This window comes from Manis javanica, chromosome 17, assembly GCF_040802235.1.
Source record: "Manis javanica isolate MJ-LG chromosome 17, MJ_LKY, whole genome shotgun sequence".
NCBI classification, from domain to species: Eukaryota; Metazoa; Chordata; class Mammalia; order Pholidota; family Manidae; genus Manis; species Manis javanica.
Genome location: NC_133172.1, coordinates 10,217,167 through 10,236,336, shown reverse-complemented (window position 1 = coordinate 10,236,336; position 19,170 = coordinate 10,217,167). Strand labels below are relative to the sequence as shown.

General features: G+C 51.1%; 1 protein-coding gene across 1 annotated transcript in view; it reads right to left on the bottom strand.

Moving 5' to 3' along the window:
- Positions 1–19,170, bottom strand: part of LOC140847137 (zinc finger protein 541-like) — a 223,221-nt gene that overhangs the window by 40,690 nt on the left and 163,361 nt on the right. The window contains 2 exon segments of the mRNA XM_073226383.1: positions 1,230–1,382; positions 6,077–6,229. The gene's annotated coding sequence lies outside the window, so the exon portion shown is untranslated.

The following is a 19,170-nucleotide window of genomic DNA, read 5'->3' as shown; positions in this document are numbered from 1 at the left end:
TCAGGAAGTCAACGAGGTCAAAACTATTTTCATAAAAATATCTGCCTTTTTCATTCTCAGGGAAACTTTGCAGAGGCTACAGGACATATCCAAAGCGGCTGAATACAAAAGCAGTTATAAGAAACAACTATAAAACAATGCTATTATTCTCACTACATTTTTTGTTTTCTGAAACAGTCTTTTAATAAAAATGTCAATTATGTTAACACAGAATTGGTCTACTATTGCTATTTATAAATGAATTAAAAAATATTGTTTAAGTTTATTAGTTTAAACTTGTAATGCAGCAAATGTCAGCAGATAGAGTACACATGCAGAACGCCTCTTTGGGGTCTTCCATAATAAAGTGCAGACAAGTCCTAAGATCAAGAAGTTTGAGAACTTTGGTCCTAAAGAAAACAAGTCCTGCATATACGCATAGGCCCAGGGGTATATGTATCTGTGTAAGTGTGTCTAACACAGAAAGAAACCCTAAAACAAAACTTCTAAACTGGCGGCCACCAGACAAGTTTTGTAAGGGGCTTACACTGTCTTTAAATATTCATTAAACTTGTCAGTATTTTTAAAGTTCAAAAGGTTCCACACAGAGACAGTGTTCTGGTCTCTTCACCAAAAAAAAAAAAAAAAAAATTAAGTTCTGCAAAGCAAAACAGAAGAAAACAGCACTAGACTCATGGACACTGAGAGGTGACAAGTGGTTACCAAGGGGGAGGGGATGGGGCCAGTGAGGAGGGTGGGGTGTGCGGCAATAGGGGGATAAGGGAGCCCAGTAATTTGCAGTCACAATGTTAGGGGGTCACAGGGACTGCTAAACCAAATGATGTACATCTGAAACCAACATAAGATTGTCTATCAACGATACTTTAATTTTAAATAATGAAGTTCTCGCAACACTGTCCTGGCATTTCTATGTGGCCATTTGCATTGACTGGCGTCGCTTAGGGCGCAGTCTGGATGGTCACACTCAGGGCCTGTCGGTATCTTAAGTTGCTAGCCTGGGCTAGAGAAGGAAAAGGCATTTTTGCAATAAGCAAGGCAACATAAGCCAGTCTAATAAATGTCTGCATTCCTCCAGGGAGGTCAACATGCACAACAAAAAACCCCTTTCCTTATCTGATTTCCCAAACAGCAATTCCGTAATCATCTCACCACTGGTACAGAGACTTGTGGAGGAATTAGAAACACTTCTGAGAAAGAAAGGAATCCACCGAGGAAGGGCAGAAACTCACCGGAAGAGCAAGTGAGGGATCCTCCAGGGAACAGGAGGGCCCAGGTCAGGACCCACAGGGACAGCAACGGTCAGACCACTGGGTACTGCCTCCTGGAACGCCGGGTGGTAAATTCAGGATTCGTCCAACTTCTTTTGTCCTGAAGAGCAGGTGCTGGAAAGGAAGGGGACAATTCAGAACTTGGGTCCCCAAGGAAGCCAGGACACTGCTGAGAAATTGGAGGAGATGGCAGCTTTTAGAAGAAAGGAAGCAATAGCAAACGGGAGAGATCTAGGTGGGAGAAAGGGTTCTGTTGTTAAGAAAAAGTTGTTTTTTCCTCCTTTCCTATCTCCCCTGTCTGGGGAGGGACCTGGGGATTTCGCTGGGACAAGCCTAACTGGGTAGAACTGGTGATCAAGAGAGGCTTTTGTTGGAGAGTTGGGGGAGAGGGTTGGGAAAACAAGTATCAGACCAGAGAGAAACTGGGAATGAATGGTTTGTTAATGAGTTGGAAAGATACACCAAAAAATCCTGGTGGAAAGGAAGAATTTTTGCTGGACAGCAATCCTGGACGGAGGGAAAAAATCTGTGAAGAAAGAAAGATATTTTTTGCTCTAAGTTCCAAAAAGGAGGGGGAGGGTTGTACTCAAGGGATAGAGAGAGATTTTTGTTTTTGCTGGATGATCCTAAAAAGAAAGAAACCTGGGTCCCCAAGATGAGGAGGACTCTTCAGGAGGAAACAGAATTTTTAGCAGAACGAACCTGGAAGTGGGGGGCGGCGAATCCAAGGCCAAGATGCAGAAAGGGCGGAGGTCGGGCAGGGCCCCAGCTACGAGCTGGAGAGCTGCGATGGGGCAGTTGGGGCCTGGGGGGCGGCGTGGGTAAGAAAAGGGGTGCAGTGGCCAGTGGCTGCCGAGTCTTCTCCAAGGGAGAAGGGGCTGCGGGGCTGCAGCGAGGCCCGGAGCCATTGGGAGGGCAGACAGTGCGTGCGTGACGCGGGGTGAGGGGCGCCCACGGCGCCCCCTGCGCCCTTCCAAAGGTTGATGGGCGCCCTCAAAAATAAATGTACAAATTAGATTTTAAAGGGATAAGAGGCTGAAAATGACTAAGGAGTGGGAAGGTGGATAGAGACGAAGAGAGGCGGCCGTGGCGGCAGCAACCGGGTTTTACCCGCTTCCGGGGGTCGCGCGCGGGGACTCGCGGGTCTCCAAGCGTCCCCCGGTTTCCACAGCGCTGCCCGCCGGCCGGGCACGCTCGCGCAGCCGGGCCTGCCCCCGGGGCATCTTGTGAGCTCACCCGCGACGCGGGCACGCGTGCGCGGCACCGGCCGCGGCCGCCTTGCCCGGCCCGGAGCATCCTCGCGCGCACCTTAGACGCCCGGGCTCCCCGCGCGTGCGGCTCCGCGGGGCGGCCTCGGCGGCTTTTCGTCCAACGCCGAGGGGCGGGGCCCGGGCGGGGCGGGGCTGAGCGCGGTTAGGCGCCCGGCGGCGGACGGGAAGGGAGGCGGTTGGCCGGGGGAAGGCAGAGCAGGGTTAGGAGCCGCCGGGGGCGCCCCGGGACGCGCTGATGCGGAGCTCGCGCCCGTGCGGGCCGTTGGGAGCCGCAGTCCCCGCGAGGAGGGCTTGGGGAGTAGGCGCCCCTCCCGCAGGGCTGTGGGGCTCAGCGAGGCGGCCCCACGTGCTCTTCAGGAGGCGGCAGCGGACCACGAGCCCCCAGGCCCTTCGGGGCCTTGGGAAGGCGCGGGGCTGAGAACCCCTAAGGGGGCGCGAGCTCACCCGCCTTCCCTTGAGCAAACCCTGAGCCATGTGCGGGTCTGGCCCTGTGCTGAGCAGCGTTGAGGGACAGACAGAAGCCGGGAGGAGCAATGGCCCGGTCTGGTCAGGGAGTTTGCTCCCTGGAAGGACACAGGGATTCATTCCTTAGAAATCCAACACAGGAAATCGTATACGGAGACGACGTACAGTGGTTGCCTTGGGATGGGATGGGATGGGGATGGGCTGTAAAGGACATGAGGGGATCCGATTGGGGTGATGCAAATATTCTAAAAGGGACGTTGACGGTTGGACAATCTGGTGAATTTACTAAAAATTGTTGGATTATACACTTACTATGGGTGACTTTTATGGAAATAATGCTTCAAAGTTTTCTTATTTTTTCATAATGGATCCCTGGGGTAGACAACAAAAAGGACTGGCATTCTACTTTTGGGTTCCTTAATTCAGCAAATATTGCTTACTGAGTTTCTGTTCTCTGCTGAGGTACAGCAGTGTCTGTACCTCAGAAACAAACGTTTCTGCCTCAGCTTGTATTCCAGAACATCACCACCCAAAAGAAATACAAGCCCCAAGTGTCAGACACAATTTTACATTTCCTAGTAATCATTTTTTTAAACAAAGGTTACAAAAAAAGGTGAAAACAACTTTAATAACAATTCAACCTGCAATGTTATTTTAACATTTAATCAATATAAAAATTTTAATGAGATAATTTACTTATTTTTTATTCTTTAAAATCTGGTGTATATTTACATTCACAGGACATCTCAGTTCGGACTAGCCACATCATAGCCACATATAGCTAGTGGCTCTGGTACTCCACAGCATACCTCTAGTGGGGGACAGACCAATATCTTATGAACATAATATGGTTATACTTTAAAAATAAATAAGGAAAGAGGACAGTCAGAGGATACTTTTTGTTTGGTATCATGAATGTACAATTACTTGAACAACATTATGTTACTAGATGTCCCCCATTATCAAGTCCCCGCCACATACCCCATTGCAGTCACTGTCCATCAGCGTAGTAAGATGCTAGAGTCACTACCACTTGGTTTCTCCGTGCTGTACTGCCGTCCCCATGACCGCCCCCTACATTATGTGTGCTAATCATAATGCCCCTTTTTCTCCTTTTTCCCCTTCCCACCCATCCTCCCCAGTCCCTTTCCCTTTGTTAACTGTTAGTCCACTCTTGGGTCCTGGGAGTCTGATGCTGTCCTGCTCCTTCAGGTTTTTTATTTGTTCTTACACTCCACAGATGAGTGAAATCATTCGGTACTTGTCTTTCTCTGCTTGGCTTATTTCACTGAGCATAATACCCTCTAGCTCCATCCATGCTGTTGCAAATAGACCTGCAGCTTTTAACCTATGAAAGTTTTTCCTGATTTCCCCACTCCTAACATTGTTAAAAAACATAGGCCTGTCCACTCCTAGGAATTTGCCCTAAGAATGCAGGAGCTCAGTTTGAAAAAGACATATGCACCCCTATGTTTATTGCAGCACTATTTACAATAGCCAAGAAATGGAAGCAACCTAAGTATCCATCAGTAGATGAATGCATAAAGAAGATGTGGTACACATACACCATGGAATATTATTCAGCCATAAGAAGAAAACAAATCCTACCATTTGCAACAACATGGATGGAGCTAGAGGGTAATTACGCTCAGTGAAATAAGCCAGGCGGAGAAAGACAAGTAACAAATGATTTCACTCATCTGTGGAGTGTAAGAACAAAGCAAACACTGAAGGAACAAGACAGCAGCAGAATCACAGAACCCAAGAATGGACTAACAGTTACCAAAGGGAAAGGGACTGCGGAGGATGGGTGGGAAGGGAGGGATAAGGGGGCAAGGGGGAGGGAAGAAAGGGGCCACTAAGATTAGCATGTATAATGTGAGGGCAGAGCTGTGCAACACAGAGAAGACAAGTAGTGACTCTACAGCATCTTCCTACGCTGATGGACAGTGACTGTAATGGGGTTCGTGGGTGGCACCTGGTGAAGAGGGGAGTCTAGTAAATATAATGTTCCTCATGTAATTGTAGATTCTTATACCAAAAAAAAGAATTAATAAATATTGTTAAAGTTTATTAGTTTAAACTTGTAATGCAGCAAATATCACCAGATGTAGTTTACAGGCTGAATGCCTCTTTGGGGTCTTCCATAATTTTTAAGTGTAGACAAGTCCTAAGCTCAAGAAGTTTGAGAGCTTCGGCCCTAAAGAGAACAACTCGTGCACATACGCATGTGCCCAGGTGGATATGTATCTGCGTAAGTGTGTCTAACACAGCAAGAAACCCTAAACCAAAAATTCTAAACTGGCGGCCAGCAGACATGTTTTGTGAGGGGCCTACACTGTCTTTAAATATTTATTAAATTCATTGTCAGCATTTTTAAAGAGCAAAAGGTTTCACACAGAGACAGTGTTCTGGTCCCTTCCCCCCCCCCCCAAAAAAAAATTAGGTTCTGCAAAGTAAAACAGAAGGAACAAAACAGCAGGACACTCATGGACACTGACGGGTGACTAGTGGTTACCAAGGAGGAGGGGATGGGGCCAGTGTGGTGGTGGTGTTCGGGGGGGTGGCGGGGGTGCTACAGGGGGATAAAGGGGCCCAGTAATTTCCAGTCACAATGTTAGGTGGTCTCAGGGACTGCTGAATCACTGTGATGTACATTTGAAACCAACATAAGATTGTATATCAACAATACTTTAAAAAAATTAAGTTCTCGCAACACTGTCCTGGCATTTCTATGCGGCGGCGATTTGCATTGACTGGCGTCGCTTAGGGCGCAGTCTGGATGATCACACTCAGGGCCTGTCGGTATCTTAAGTTGCTAGAGAAGGAAAAGGCATTTTTGCAATAAGCAAGGCAACATAAGCCAGTCTAATAAATGTCTGCATTCCTCCAGGGAGGTCAACATGCACAACAAATAACCCCTTTCCTTGTCTGATTTCCCAAACAGCAATTCCGTAATGATCTCACCACTGGTACAGAGACTTGTGGAGGGATTAGAAACACTTCCCAGAAAGAAAGGAATCCACTGAAGAGGTAACTTTCTTTAGACAAGTGCGAAGGGCGGAAACTCACCGGAAGAGCAAGTGAGGGATCCTCCAGGGAACAGGAGGGCCCAGGTCAGGACCCACAGGGACAGCAACGGTCAGACCACTGGGTACTGCCTCCTGGAACGCCGGGTGGTAAATTCAGGATTCGTCCAACTTCTTCTGTCCTGAAGAGCAGGTGCTGGAAAGGAAGGGGACAATTCAGAACTTGGGTCCCCAAGGAAGCCAGGACACTGCTGAGAAATTGGAGGAGATGGCAGCTTTTAGAAGCAAGGAAGCAATAGCAAACGGGAGAGACTAGGTGGGAGAAAGGGTTCTGTTGTTAAGAAAAAGTTGTTTTTTCCTCCTTTCCTATCCCCCCTTTCTGGGAGGGACCTGGGGATTTCGCTGGGACAAGCCTAACTGGGTAGAACTGGTGATCAAGAGAGGCTTTTGTTGGGAGAGTTGGGGAAGAGGGTTGGGAAAACCAATACCAGACGAGAGAGATCCTGGGAATGAACGGTTAATGAGTTGGAAAGATATACCAAAAAACCCTTGGTGGAAAGGAAGGATTTTTGCTGGAAAGCGATCCTGGAGAGAAAAAAAAAAAATTTGTAAAGAAAGAAAGGTATTTTTCGCTCTAAATTCCTAAACGAGAGGGAGGGCCGTAGTCAAGAAATAGAGAAGAGATTTCTGTTTTTGCTGGAAGATCCTAAAAACAAACAAACCTGGGTCCCCAAGGTGAGGAGGACTCTTCAGGAGGAAACAGAATTTTTAGCACAACAAACCTGGAAGTGGGGGGCGGCGAATCCAAGGCCAAGATGCAGAAAGGGCGGAGGCGGGCAGGGCCCCAGCTACGAGCTGGAGAGCTGCGAGGGGGCGGTTGGCGCCTGGGGGGCGGCGTAGGTAAGAAAAGGGGTGCAGTGGCCAGCGGCCGCGGAGTCTTCTCCAAGGAGAAGGGGCTGCGGGGTGCAGCGAGGCCCGGAGCCGTTGGGACGGCAGACAGTGCGTGCGTGACGCGGGGTGAGGGGCGCCCACGGCGCCCCCTGCGCCCTTCAAAACAGAGATAGGCCCCCTCAAAAAGCAATGTATCAACAAATTAGAATAGATTCTAAAGGGGTAAGAGGCTGAAAATGACGAAGGACCGGGAATGGGGATAGGAAGAGAGGCGGCCGTGGCGGAGCAACCGGGTTTTACCCGCTTCCGGGGGTCGCGCGCCGGGCCTCGCGGGTCTCCAAGCGTCCCCCGGTCTCCACAGCGCTGCCCGCCGGCCGGGCACGCTCGCGCAGCCGGGCCTGCCCACGGGGCATCTTGTGAGCTCACGCGCGACGCGGGCACGCGTGCGCGGCACCGGCCGCGGCCGCCTTGCCCGGCCCGAAGCATCCTCGCGCTCCCCTTAGACGCCCGGGCTCCCCGCGCGTGCGGCCCGGCGGCGCGGCCCCGGCGGCTTTTCGTCCAACGCCGAGGGGCGGGGCCTCCGGCGGGGCGGGGCTGAGCGCGGTTAGGCGCCCGGCGGCGGACGGGAAGGGAGGCGGTTGGCCGGGGGAAGGCAGAGCAGGGTTAGGAGCCGCCGGGGGCGCCCCGGGACGCGCTGATGCGGAGCTCGCGCCCGTGCGGGCCGCTGGGAGCCGCAGTCCCCGTCCCCGCGAGGAGGGCTTGGGGAGTAGGCGCCCCTCCCGCAGGGCTGTGGGGCTCAGCGAGGCGGCCCCACGTGCTCTTCAGGAGGCGGCAGCGGACCACGAGCCCCCAGGCCTGCCCTTCGGGGCCTTGGGAAGGCGCGGGGCTGGAGAACCCCTAAGGGGGCGCGAGCTCACCAGCCTCCCTTGAGCAAACCCTGAGCCATGTGTGGGTCCGGCCCTGTGCTGAGCAGCGTTGAGGGACAGACAGAAACCAGGAGGAGCAATGGCCCGGTCTGGTCAGGGAGTTTGCTCCCTGGAAGGACACAGGGATTCATTCCTTAGAAATCCAACACAGGAAATCGTATACGGAGACGACGTACAGTGGTTGCCTTGGGATGGGATGGGATGGGGACGGGCTGTAAAGGACATGAGGGGATCCGATTGGGGAGATGCATATACTCTAAAAGGGACGTTGACGGTTGGACAATCTGGTGAATCACTAAAAATTGTTGGATTATACACTTATAATGGGTGACTTTTATGGAAATTATGCTTCAAAGTTTTCTTATTTCTTCATGAACCCCTGGGGTAAACAACAAAAAGGACTGGCATTCTACTTTTGGGTTCCTTACTGAGTTTCTGTTCTCTTCTGAGGTACAGCAGTGTCTGTACCTCAGAAACAAACGTTCCTGCCTAGGCTTATATTCCAGAACATCAGTGTCCAAAAGAAATACAAGCCCCAAGTGTCAGACACAATTTTACATTTCCTAGTAATCATTTTTTTAAACAAAGGTTACAAAAAAAGGTGAAAACAACTTTAATAACAATTCAACCTGTAATGTTATTTTAACATTTAATGAGTATAAAAATTTTAATGAGATAATTTACTTATTTTTTATTCTTTAAAATCTGGTGTATATTTACATTCACAGGACATCTCAATTCGGACTAGCCACATCATAGCCACATACAGCGAGTGGCTCTGGTACTCCACAGCATACCTCTAGTGGGGGACAGACCAATACTTTATGAATATAATATTGTTATACTTTTAAAAAAATAAGGAAAGAGGACAGACTGTCAGAGGATACATTTTTTTTGGTATCATGAATGTACAATTACTGAACATTATGTTACTAGACACCCCCCACTATAAAGTCCCCGCCACATACCGCATTACAGTCACTGTCCACTAGCATAGTAAGATGCTAGAGTCACTACTACTTGCTTTCTCTGTGCTATACTGCCTTCCCCATGACCCCCCCTACATTATGTCTGCTAATTATAATGCCCCTTTTTCTCCCTTTTCCCCTTCCCACCCATCCTCCCCAGTCCCTTTCCCTTTGTTAACTGTTAGTTCACTCTTGGGTTCTGTGAGTCTGATGCTGTCCTGCTCCTTCAGGTTTTTTATTTGTTCTTACACTCCAGAGATGAGTGAAATCATTCAGTACTTGTCTTTCTCTGCTTGGCTTATTTCACTGAGCATAATACCCTCTAGATCCATCCATGTTGTTGCAAATAGACCTGCAGCTTTTAACCTATGAAAAGTTTTTCCTGATTTCCCCACTCCTAACATTGTTAAAAAACATAGTCCTGTCCCCTCCTAGGAATTTGCCCTAAGAATGGAGGAGCCAGTTTGAAAAAGACATATGCACCCCTATGTTTATTGCAGCACGATTTACAATAGGGAAGAAATGGAAGCAACCTAAGTGTCCATCTGTAGATGAATGGATGAATAAGATGTGATACACATATACAATGGTATATTATTCAGCCATAAGAAGAAAACAAACCCTACCACTTGCAACAACATGGATGGAGCTAGAGGGTATTACGCTCAGTGAAATAAGCCAGGCGGAGAAAGACAAGTACCAAATGATTTCACTCATATGTGGAGTGTAAGAACAAAGCAAAAACTGAAGGAACAAGACAGCTGCAGAATCACAGAACCCAAGAATGGACTAACAGTTACGAAAGGGAAAGGGACTGCGGAGGATGGGTGGGAAGGGAGGGATAAGGGGACGAGGCAAGTGGGGGAAGAAAGAGGCCACTAAGATCAGCATGTATAATTTGGGGGGAGGGCTGTGCAACACAGAGAAGACAAGTAGTGACTCTACAGCATCTTACTACGCTGATGGACAGTGACTGTAATGCGGTTTGTGGGGGGACTTGGTGAAGGGGGGAGTCTTGTAAACATAATGTTCCCCATGTAATTGTAGATTATGATACCAAAAAAAGAATTAATAAATATTGTTAAAGTTTATTAGTTTAAACTTGTAATGCAGCAAATATCAGCAGATAAAATTCACATGCAGAACACCTCTTTGGGGTCTTCCATAATTTCTAAGTGTAGACAAGTTATAAAATCAAGAAGTTTGAGAACTTTAGCCCTAAAGAGAACAAGTCCTGCACATACGCATGTGCCCAGGAGGATATATATCTGTGTAAGTGTGTCTAACACAGAAAGAAACTCTAAACCAAAAATTCTAAACTGGCAGCCAGCAGACATGTTTTGGAAGGGGCCTACACTGTCTTTAAATATTTATTAAATTCATTGATAGCATTTTTAAAGATCCAAGCGTTTCACAGAGACAGCATTCTGGTCTCTTCACCAAAAAAAAAAAAAAAAAAAATTAAGTTCTGCAATGCGAAACAGAAGAAAGAAAACAGCAGTTGACTCATGGACACTGAGAGGTGACTTGCGGTTACCAAGGCGGAGGGGATAAGGCCAGTGTGGTGGGGGGGGCGGCGATAGGGGGATAAAGGGGTACAGCAATTTGCAGTCACAATATTAGGTGGTGACAGGGACTGCTGAATCACTGTGATGTACATTTGAAACCAACATAAGATTGTATATCAACAATAATTTAAAAAAATTAAGTTCTCGCAACACTGTCCTGGCATTTCTATGTGGCCATTTGCATTGACTGGCGTCGCTTAGAGCGCGGTCTGGATGGTCACACTCAGGGCCTGTCGGTATCTTAAGTTGCTAGCCTGGGCTAGAGAAGGAAAAGGCATTTTTGCAATAAGCAAGGCAACATAAGCCAGTCTAATAAATGTCTGCATTCCTCCAGGGAGGTCAACATGCACAACAAATAACCCCTTTCCTTATCTGATTTCCCAAACAGCAATTCTGTAATGCTCTCACCGCTGCTACAGAGATTTTTGGAGGGATTAGAAACACTTCTGAGAAAGAAAGGAATCCACCGAGGAAGGGCAGAAACTCACCGGAAGAGCAAGTGAGGGATCCTCCAGGAAACAGGAGGGCCCAGGGCAGGACCCACAGGGACAGCAACGGTCAGACCATTGGGTACTGCCTCCTGGAACGCCGGGTGGTAAATTCAGGATTCGTCCAACTTCTTTTGTCCTGAAGAGCAGGTGCTGGAAAGGAAGGGGACAATTCAGAACTTGGGTCCCCAAGGAAGCCAGGACATTGCTGAGAAATTGGAGGAGATGGCAGCTTTTAGAAGCAAGGAAGCAATAGCAAACGGGAGAGACTAGGTGGAAGAAAGGGTTTTATTATTAAGAAAAAGTTGTTTTTTCCTCCTTTCCTATACCCCCTTTCTGGGGAGGGACCTGGGGATTTCGCTGGGACAAGCCTAACTGGGGTAGAACTGGTGATCAAGAGAGGGTTTTGTTGCAGAGTTGGGGAAGAGGGTTGGGAAAACAAATATTAGACGAGAGACAAACTGGAAATGAATGGTTTGTTAATGAGTTTGAAAGAGATAATAAAAAATCCTTGATGGAAAGGAAGGATTTTTGCTGGAAAGCGATCCTGGGTAGAAAAAAGAAATCTGTGAAGAAAGATATTTTTTGTCTAACTTCCTAAAAAGAGGGGAAAGGGTGTACTCAAGGGATAGAGATTTTTGTTTTTGCTGGAAGATCCTGAAAAGAAACAAACCTGGATCCCCAAGGTGAGGAGAACGCTTCAGGAGGAAAGAGAATTTTTTGCAGAACAAACCTGAAAGTGCGAGGCGGCGAATCCAAGGCCAAGATGCAGAAAGTGCCAAGGTCCGGCAGCGCCCGAGGTACCAGCTGGAGAGCTGCGAGGGGGCAGTTGGCGCCTGGGGGGCGGCGTAGGTGAGAAAGGGGGTGCAGTGGCCAGCGGCCGCTGAGTCTTCTCCAAGGGAGAAGGGGCTGCGGGGCTGCAGCGACGCCCGGAGCCGTTGGGAGGGCAGACAGTGCGTGCGTGACGCGGGGTGAGGGGCGCCCTTGGCGCCCCCTGCGCCCTTCAACACAGAGATAGGCCCCCTCAAAAAGCAATGTTAACAACAAATTAAAATTCTACAGGGATAAGAGGCTGAAAATGAGGAAGTAGCGGGAAGGTTATGGATCGGGAGGAAGAGAGGCGGCCGTGGCGGCAGCAACCGGGTTTTACCCGCTTCCGGGGGTCGCGCGCCGGGCCTCGCGGGTCTCCAAGCGTCCCCCGGTCTCCACAGCGCTGCACGCTGGCCGGGCACGCTCGCGCAGCCGGGCCTGCCCCCGGGGCATCTTGTGAGCTCACCCGCGACGCGGGCACGCGTGCGCGGCACCGGCCGCGGCCGCCTTGCCCGGCCCGGAGCATCCTCGCGCGCACCTTGCGACGCCCGGGCTCCCCGCGCGTGCGGCCCGGCGGGGCGGCCTCGGCGGCTTTTCGTCCAACGCCGAGGGGCGGGGGCGGGGCCCGGGCGGGGCCTCCGGCGGGGCGGGGCTGAGCGCGGTTAGGCGCCCGGCGGCGGACGGGAAGGGAGGCGGTTGGCCGGGGGAAGGCAGAGCAGGGTTAGGAGCCGCCGGGGGCGCCCCGGGACGCGCTGATGCGGAGCTCGCGCCCGTGCGGGCCGCTGGGAGCCGCAGTCCCCGTCCCCGCGAGGAGGGCTTGGGGAGCAGGCGCCCCTCCCGCAGGGCTGTGGGGCTCAGCGAGGCGGCCCCACGTGCTCTTCAGGAGGCGGCAGCGGACCACGAGCCCCCAGGCCTGCCCTTCGGGGCCTTGGGAAGGCGCGGGGCTGGCGAACCCCTAAGGGTGCCGGGCGCGAGCTCACCCGCCTCCCTTGAGCAAACCCTGAGCCATGTGTGGGTCTGGCGTGGCTGAGCAGCGTTGAGGGACAGACAGAAACCGGGAGGAGCAATGGCCCGGTCTGGTCAAGGAGTTTCTTTCCTGGAAGGACACAGGTATTTATTCCTTACAAATCCAACAGAGGAAATCTACGGTTGCCTTGGGATGGGATGGGATGGGGATGGGCTGTAAAGGAACATGAGGGGATCCGATTGGGGAGATGCATATATTCTAAAAGGGACGTTCCTGGTTGGACAATGTGGTGAATTCACTGAAAATTGTTGGATTATACACTTAAAATGGGTGACTTTTATGGAAATGATGCTTCAAAGTTTTGGTATGTTTTAAAAATTGATCCCTGGGATTGACAACAAGAAGGATTGGTATTCTACTTTCGGATTCCTTAATTCAGCAAATACTGCTCACTGAGTTTCTGTTCTCTGCTGAGGTACAGCAGTGTCTGTAACTCAGAAACAAACGTTCCTGCCTTACCTTATATTCCAGAACATCACCGTCCAAAAGAAATACAAGCCCCGAGTGTCAGACACAATTTTACGTTTCCTAGTAATTATTTTTTAAAACAAAGGTTACAGAAAAAGGTGAAATCAACTTTAATAAACAATTCAACCTGCAATGTTATTTCAACATTTAATCAACACAAATATTTTAATGAGATAATTTACTTATTTTGGATTCTTTACAATCTGGTGTATATTTACATTCACAGGACATCTCAATTCAGACTAGCCACATATAGCGTGTGGCTCTGGTAGTCCACAGCATACCTCTAGTGGGGTACAGACCAATACCTTATGAATATAATATGGTTATACTTTAAAAAAAATGAGGATAGGGTGTCAGAGGATAGTTCTTTTTTTGTATCATGAATGTACAATTACTTGAACATTATGTTACTAGACTCCCCCCATTATCAAGTCCCCACCACATACCCCATTGCAGTCACTGTCCACCAGCGTAGTAAGATGCTAGGGTCACTACTACTTGGTTTCTCTGTGCTATACTGCTTACCCCATGACCCCCCCCTACTTTATGTGTGCTTATCATAATGCCCCTTTTTCTCCTTTTTCCGCTTACCACCCATCCTCACCAGTCCCTTTCCCTTTGATAATTGTTAGTCCATTCTTGGATTCTGTGAGTCTGCTCCTGTTTTGTTCCTTCAGTTTTTCCTTTGTTCTTATATTCCACAGATGAGTGTAATCATTTGATACTTGTCTTTCTCCACCTGGCTTACTTCGCTGAGCATAAAACCCTCTAGCTCCATCCACATTGCTGCAAATGGTAAGATTTGTTTTATACTTATGGCTGAATAATATTCCATTGTGTATATGTTCCACATCTTCTTTATCCATTCAGCTACTGATGGACACTTAGCGTCCTTCCATTTCTTGGCTATTGTAACTAGTGCTGCGATAAACATAAGGGTGCATATGTCTGTTTGAAACTGGGCTTGTAAATTCTTAGGGTTAATTCCTAACAGTGGAATTCCTGGGTCAAATGATATTTCTACTTTGAGTTTTTGAGGAACCTCCAAACTGCTTTCCAAAATGGCTGAACTAGTTTACATTCCCACCAGCAGTGTAGGAGGATTCCCCTGACTCCACATCGTCACCAACATTTGTTATCGTTGGTCTTTCAGATGTTGGCCATCCCATCTGGTGTGAGGTGATATTTCACTGTGGTTTTAACTTGCATTTCTGTGATGATAGCAATGTGGAGCATCTTTTCATGTGCCTGTTAGCCATCTGAATTTATTCTTTGCACTGTGTTCAGCTCCTCTGCCCATTTTTTTAATTGGATAATTTGCTTTTTGTTTGTTGAGGTACATGAGCTCTTTGTATATTTTGGATGTTAACCCCTTATTGGATATGTCATTTATGAATATATTCTCCCACACTGTAGGATGCCTTTTTTTCTAATTGTGGTGTCCTTTGCTGTACAGAAGCTTTTTATTGATAGAGTCCCACTTGTCCATTTTGGCTTTTCTTTCCCTTCCCCAAGGAGATATGTTCATGAAGAAGTTGCACATGTTTATATTCAAGATAGTTTTGCCTATATTTTCTTCTTAGAGTTTTATTGTTTCATGACTTACATTCAGGTCTTTTTGAGTTTACTTTTGTGTATGGAGTTAGACAGTAATCCATTTTCATTCTCTTACATATAGCTGTCCACTTTTGCCAACACCAGCTGTTGAAGAGGCTGTCATTTCCCCACTGTATGTCCGTGTTTCCTTTATTTGACCATATATGCTTGGGTTAATATCTGGACTCCCTATTCTGCTCCACTGCTCTATGGATCTGTTCTAGTGCCAGTACCAAATTGTCTTGATTACTGCAGCTTTGTAGTAGAGCTTGAACTTGGGAAGCGAGATACCCCCTGCTTTATTCCTTCTCAGGTTTGCTTTGGCTGTTCTGGGTCTTTTGTGGTTCCATATGAATTTTAGAACTATTTGTTCCAGTTAGTTTAACAATGCTGATAGTATTTTGACAGGGATTGCATTAAATCTGTAGATTGCTTTAGGCAGAATGGCCATTTTGGCAATATTAATTCTTCCTAGCCAAGAGCATGGGATGAATTTCCATTTATTAGTGTCCTCTTTAATTTCTCTTAAGAGTGTCTTATAGTTTTCAGGGTTTAGGTCTTTCACTTCCTTGCTAGGTATTTATTCTTTTTGATGCAATTGTGAATGCAACTGTTTTCCCAATTTTTCTTTCTGCTAGTTCAGTGTTAGTATATAGGAATGTAACAGATTTCTGTGCATTAAATTTCTATCCTCATCTGTGATTTTTATCAAATATTTGATCAAACAGCCCAAATTAAATTTCCCTAACTGTCCTCCATATATGTCACCTTACTAATGTTAATAGCAATACTATTCCAGGTAACAATTAGAGCTGTCACAGGGGCTCATTATATGTAATTGCAAAGAAGGAGAATCTGTGAAGGGCGTCAAACTCACCACCTGGCAAAACTTCTCTTGTAACCAGATCTCACACAACCAACCCCAGACGGAATCGTGTGCTGGCCAGGGTGCTGTCCTGGGGCCCGCCAGCCAGGTCTCATGCCTGAACACTTATGAAGTAAGTGAGCAGGCATGTGACCCCAGTGCTGTTTTGTTTAAAAGTGATCACGGTGTGCAGCCAGGTTTGGAAATCCCTGCTGTGGCTGACCTCGTCTTGGGAGTCACATGCTCACCACGTTCTCCCTGGGACATCGCTGGGTGAAGCTGCCCCTTCGTCTTCTGTGCCTCCCACCACTGCCTCGCCTGCAGGCAGACCACCCGATCTTCTCCATACGTTGGGACAGTGCTTCTCACGCTGGGATCAAGGCTTCTGGGAATCCCAACAGCGCGGCCCGAGAGGCGTCGGGAGGCAGAACGGCCCAGTCCCCGGCGCCCTCTCTGGGGTCGTCACCGCTTGGCAAAGACAGGCTGGGGTGGGTGATCAAACCACGCTGGGTGTCCGGGCCGGTGGCCCCAAGGCCCCCACCGCCTTTCATCTTCTTGGCTCGTACTCCGGCTCCTTCGCGGTCCCACCTGCGAAGCCTCCCCTCTTTTCCATCCTCGCCTCCGTCTACCTTTTCGAACCTTCGGCGCTCGCCCCGGTGACGTCCTGTCACCGGGCGACCATCCCCTGCGTCAGGGCCGCGCCCAGGGCGCACGGCGCCCCCTCCCCTGCAGGGCCTGGCGCCCGGGTCCGAGAACGCGAAGCCCTTTGGCCCCCTTCGCAAGCCACAGCACCGCTCCACGCAGCCAGCGGACTGCCTCGGAGCCTGGAAGGCGCTCCCCCAAAGCCCCGGGACTGGGGCTGGAGCGGCGCGCGGGGCGGGGCCTCCCCCAAGCCGGTCCCCCCCACCACCCGCGAGGTCGGAGGGAGGAAGAGGAGGCGGCGGTGGCGGAAGGGGGGCGCGGAACACAAACCCTGCAAGGTTTTTTTTTTCTTTTGCATTTAATTAAAAAAACATTTTGTTTTCTTCCCAAACCCGAGGGGTCCTCTCCGGAGCGGGCGCGGGTCCGGGGCCTGGCGGAGGCTGCCGGGCGGCTCCCATGCGACCAGGCAGTGCGCTGAGCGGCCCGGCCGGTCGGCCCCTTCTGGGTCCCCCCTCTGCAGCCCGTGCGGGGCCGTCTCCGAGATGCCGCGCCGACGGCTGCTCGAACATCAGGGTGAGTTTCTCACAATGTAGCAATTTCTCTTTAAATCTCTTAACTCTCTACCTGCGAGTCGGGGCTGTGACAGGGCGCGAAAGTGAGTGTGGGGGGGGGGGCCGGAGCCGGGACCGAACCCCCCACAATACTCACACACTCAGACCCCCAATCGGGGCGCAGCGACCGCTGCCTCCTTTTTCGCTCGGCCCCCACCACCCCCGGCAGCCCCCCACCTCCCGCGTCTCTCCCACCACCACCGCCGCCCTATCCTCCGCGGACACCCCACCCCTACTCCCCTGCCCAAAACCGGCGCCCGGGGCCTCCCAGGCCCTCCGCCGGCTGCCGGGGATACAATGGAGCGGCGGAAAAACGAGACCTAACGTTCCACTGGGGGAGGGGCGAGAGACCCCCCTTACCCCGATCGGGGACCCCTCCCCTGGCCGTGCTCCCCGCCTTTCGGTGGAGAAGAGGGCAGTGGGGCCGAGGATGTGATTTCCCGGTGGAGGCGGCGTGCCTTCATCTCCCCTTCTCGCCCGTCCCCTGCGCCCCCCTCCCCAAATCCTTCCAGGGGGTGCCGGGGAGAAACGGGGCGTCAGGCAGGCTGGGCAGGGATGGATGCGGAAGGAGGCCACTGGGTCTCCCCCTCCCCACCGCCCCTAAACAATGAAAGGAGCTGACTTGGTCCCCCACTCCCCAGCACTGAAAGGAGTTGAGCCCCCTCCCCCGCTTACTGGCCAGTCCCGGAGGGGGGCGTTACGCGGGGGGAGAGTGGGGGTAAAAGGAGGGAGGTGAGCCTTACCCCTGTCACCTCCCGAGACTTGGGGCGGCCCCCCATCTCCGCCCCCTCGGCCTGGGAATGGGAGGTACCAGGCCCCGCCCGGGCACCGCGCTCGGGTGGTGACCTTTAGACAAAGGCAACCCTTTCCCTGGGCTGAGCCCGGACGAGCCGGGCCCGCGGCCTCCCCAGGGCCCTGCGGAGGGCGGCCAGGCCGCGGGCTCCCGGAGGGAGGGATGGAGGAGGAGGGAGGCGGGATGGAGCCGTCTGGTTTTCCCATCCCTGGCTGCCCTTCGGCTGCTTCCCCGGCTCCTGTCACGGGCGGCCGCGGGGAGACAAGGGAGCGGGGGCTGCCCAGGCCTTGGTCCGCGGCCAGCGGAGAACGGGGCGAGCAGCCGCGGGAGGGCCGGCTCTGGGTCCGCAGCCAGCCGTGATTGGAAGGCACCGCGGCCCCTTCCCCTCCGCGCCCCTTTGTTTTGCTTTGCGGTTCTGAGCAGCTGAACTTCCTCGGAAGTGGGGTCAGAGGCCACCGTGTCGGCTGTCGGGGTGGCGGGGGTGACAGGTCCCAGTCCTCTGGTGTTCCCAGCCCGTGGGCTGCTGTCTGTGCCCAGCCTTCTGTCCTGACAATCAGCCGCTTTTGTCGCACAGCCCTCCAGCAGAGCAGTAGCAGTCTGCGGAGGTGCTGTTTCTGCACTGGGGGATGTGTTGGCCTTGCGCTCACACCTCCTTTCCGAGGGTGCTTGTTGGGGAACAGTTTGTGGGACCACCCAAGACTCCAAGGCCTGAGATTTATGATAAGCCCTGTCTGGGTCTTTCAGTCTCTTCTCTCACCTGGGCTGGGGATTGGGGGTGCAGTCACCTCCGACGTACCCGGTGGTGGTAATCGGGGACAGTGGACAGCTGAGAAACCATCCCTTCCCGTGTGCCCTTGTGCAGTGGGACTTGAGGAGCATGTTTAGCTACCCCACCTCCTCCCTGGCTCCCCAACTTCTACAAGCCGGAAATAACATGTCTACTCAGGGAGCTTTATGGATTGGCTGATGTTACCTGCATTACGAGTGGAACCAGCCCAAGTTGGAAACAGTTACTCCCATTTTTCAGACAGGCTAATGGAGGCTCAGAGAGGCTATATGACTTGCCTGGGGTCACACAGCCCCCATTTATACCTTCTCAAGTTTCTCCAGCTCAGCCCCAACTGTCAGGTTCTCCTGTACCCCCTCTGTGGCATTTTGTCCCTTTTGATTTTGTTGACATGGGTCTCAAATGGGGATAATACCTGGAAAAGGTGTTGGGTTTTGTTTTTTTTTTTCCCCCTGAGTGCTGGTTTTGGGAGGGGTAAGGAGGACCTGGAAGCTTGGCTGAGGGCAGGATCTTTGCCCCTGGGGTGGGAGCAGAGTGTTTGCCTACAGAACCTGGGAGCTGGAGGTGGGGAGTCAGGGGAAGGAGGGCCCCAGGCTTGGCCGAGCAGGACACGGGGGGCACCTGGGAGCGGCCCCACTGTCACCCTCCTCCTTTTCCACTTGAGCTGGAAGCTGGCCCAGCTTGCTGCTGCTGG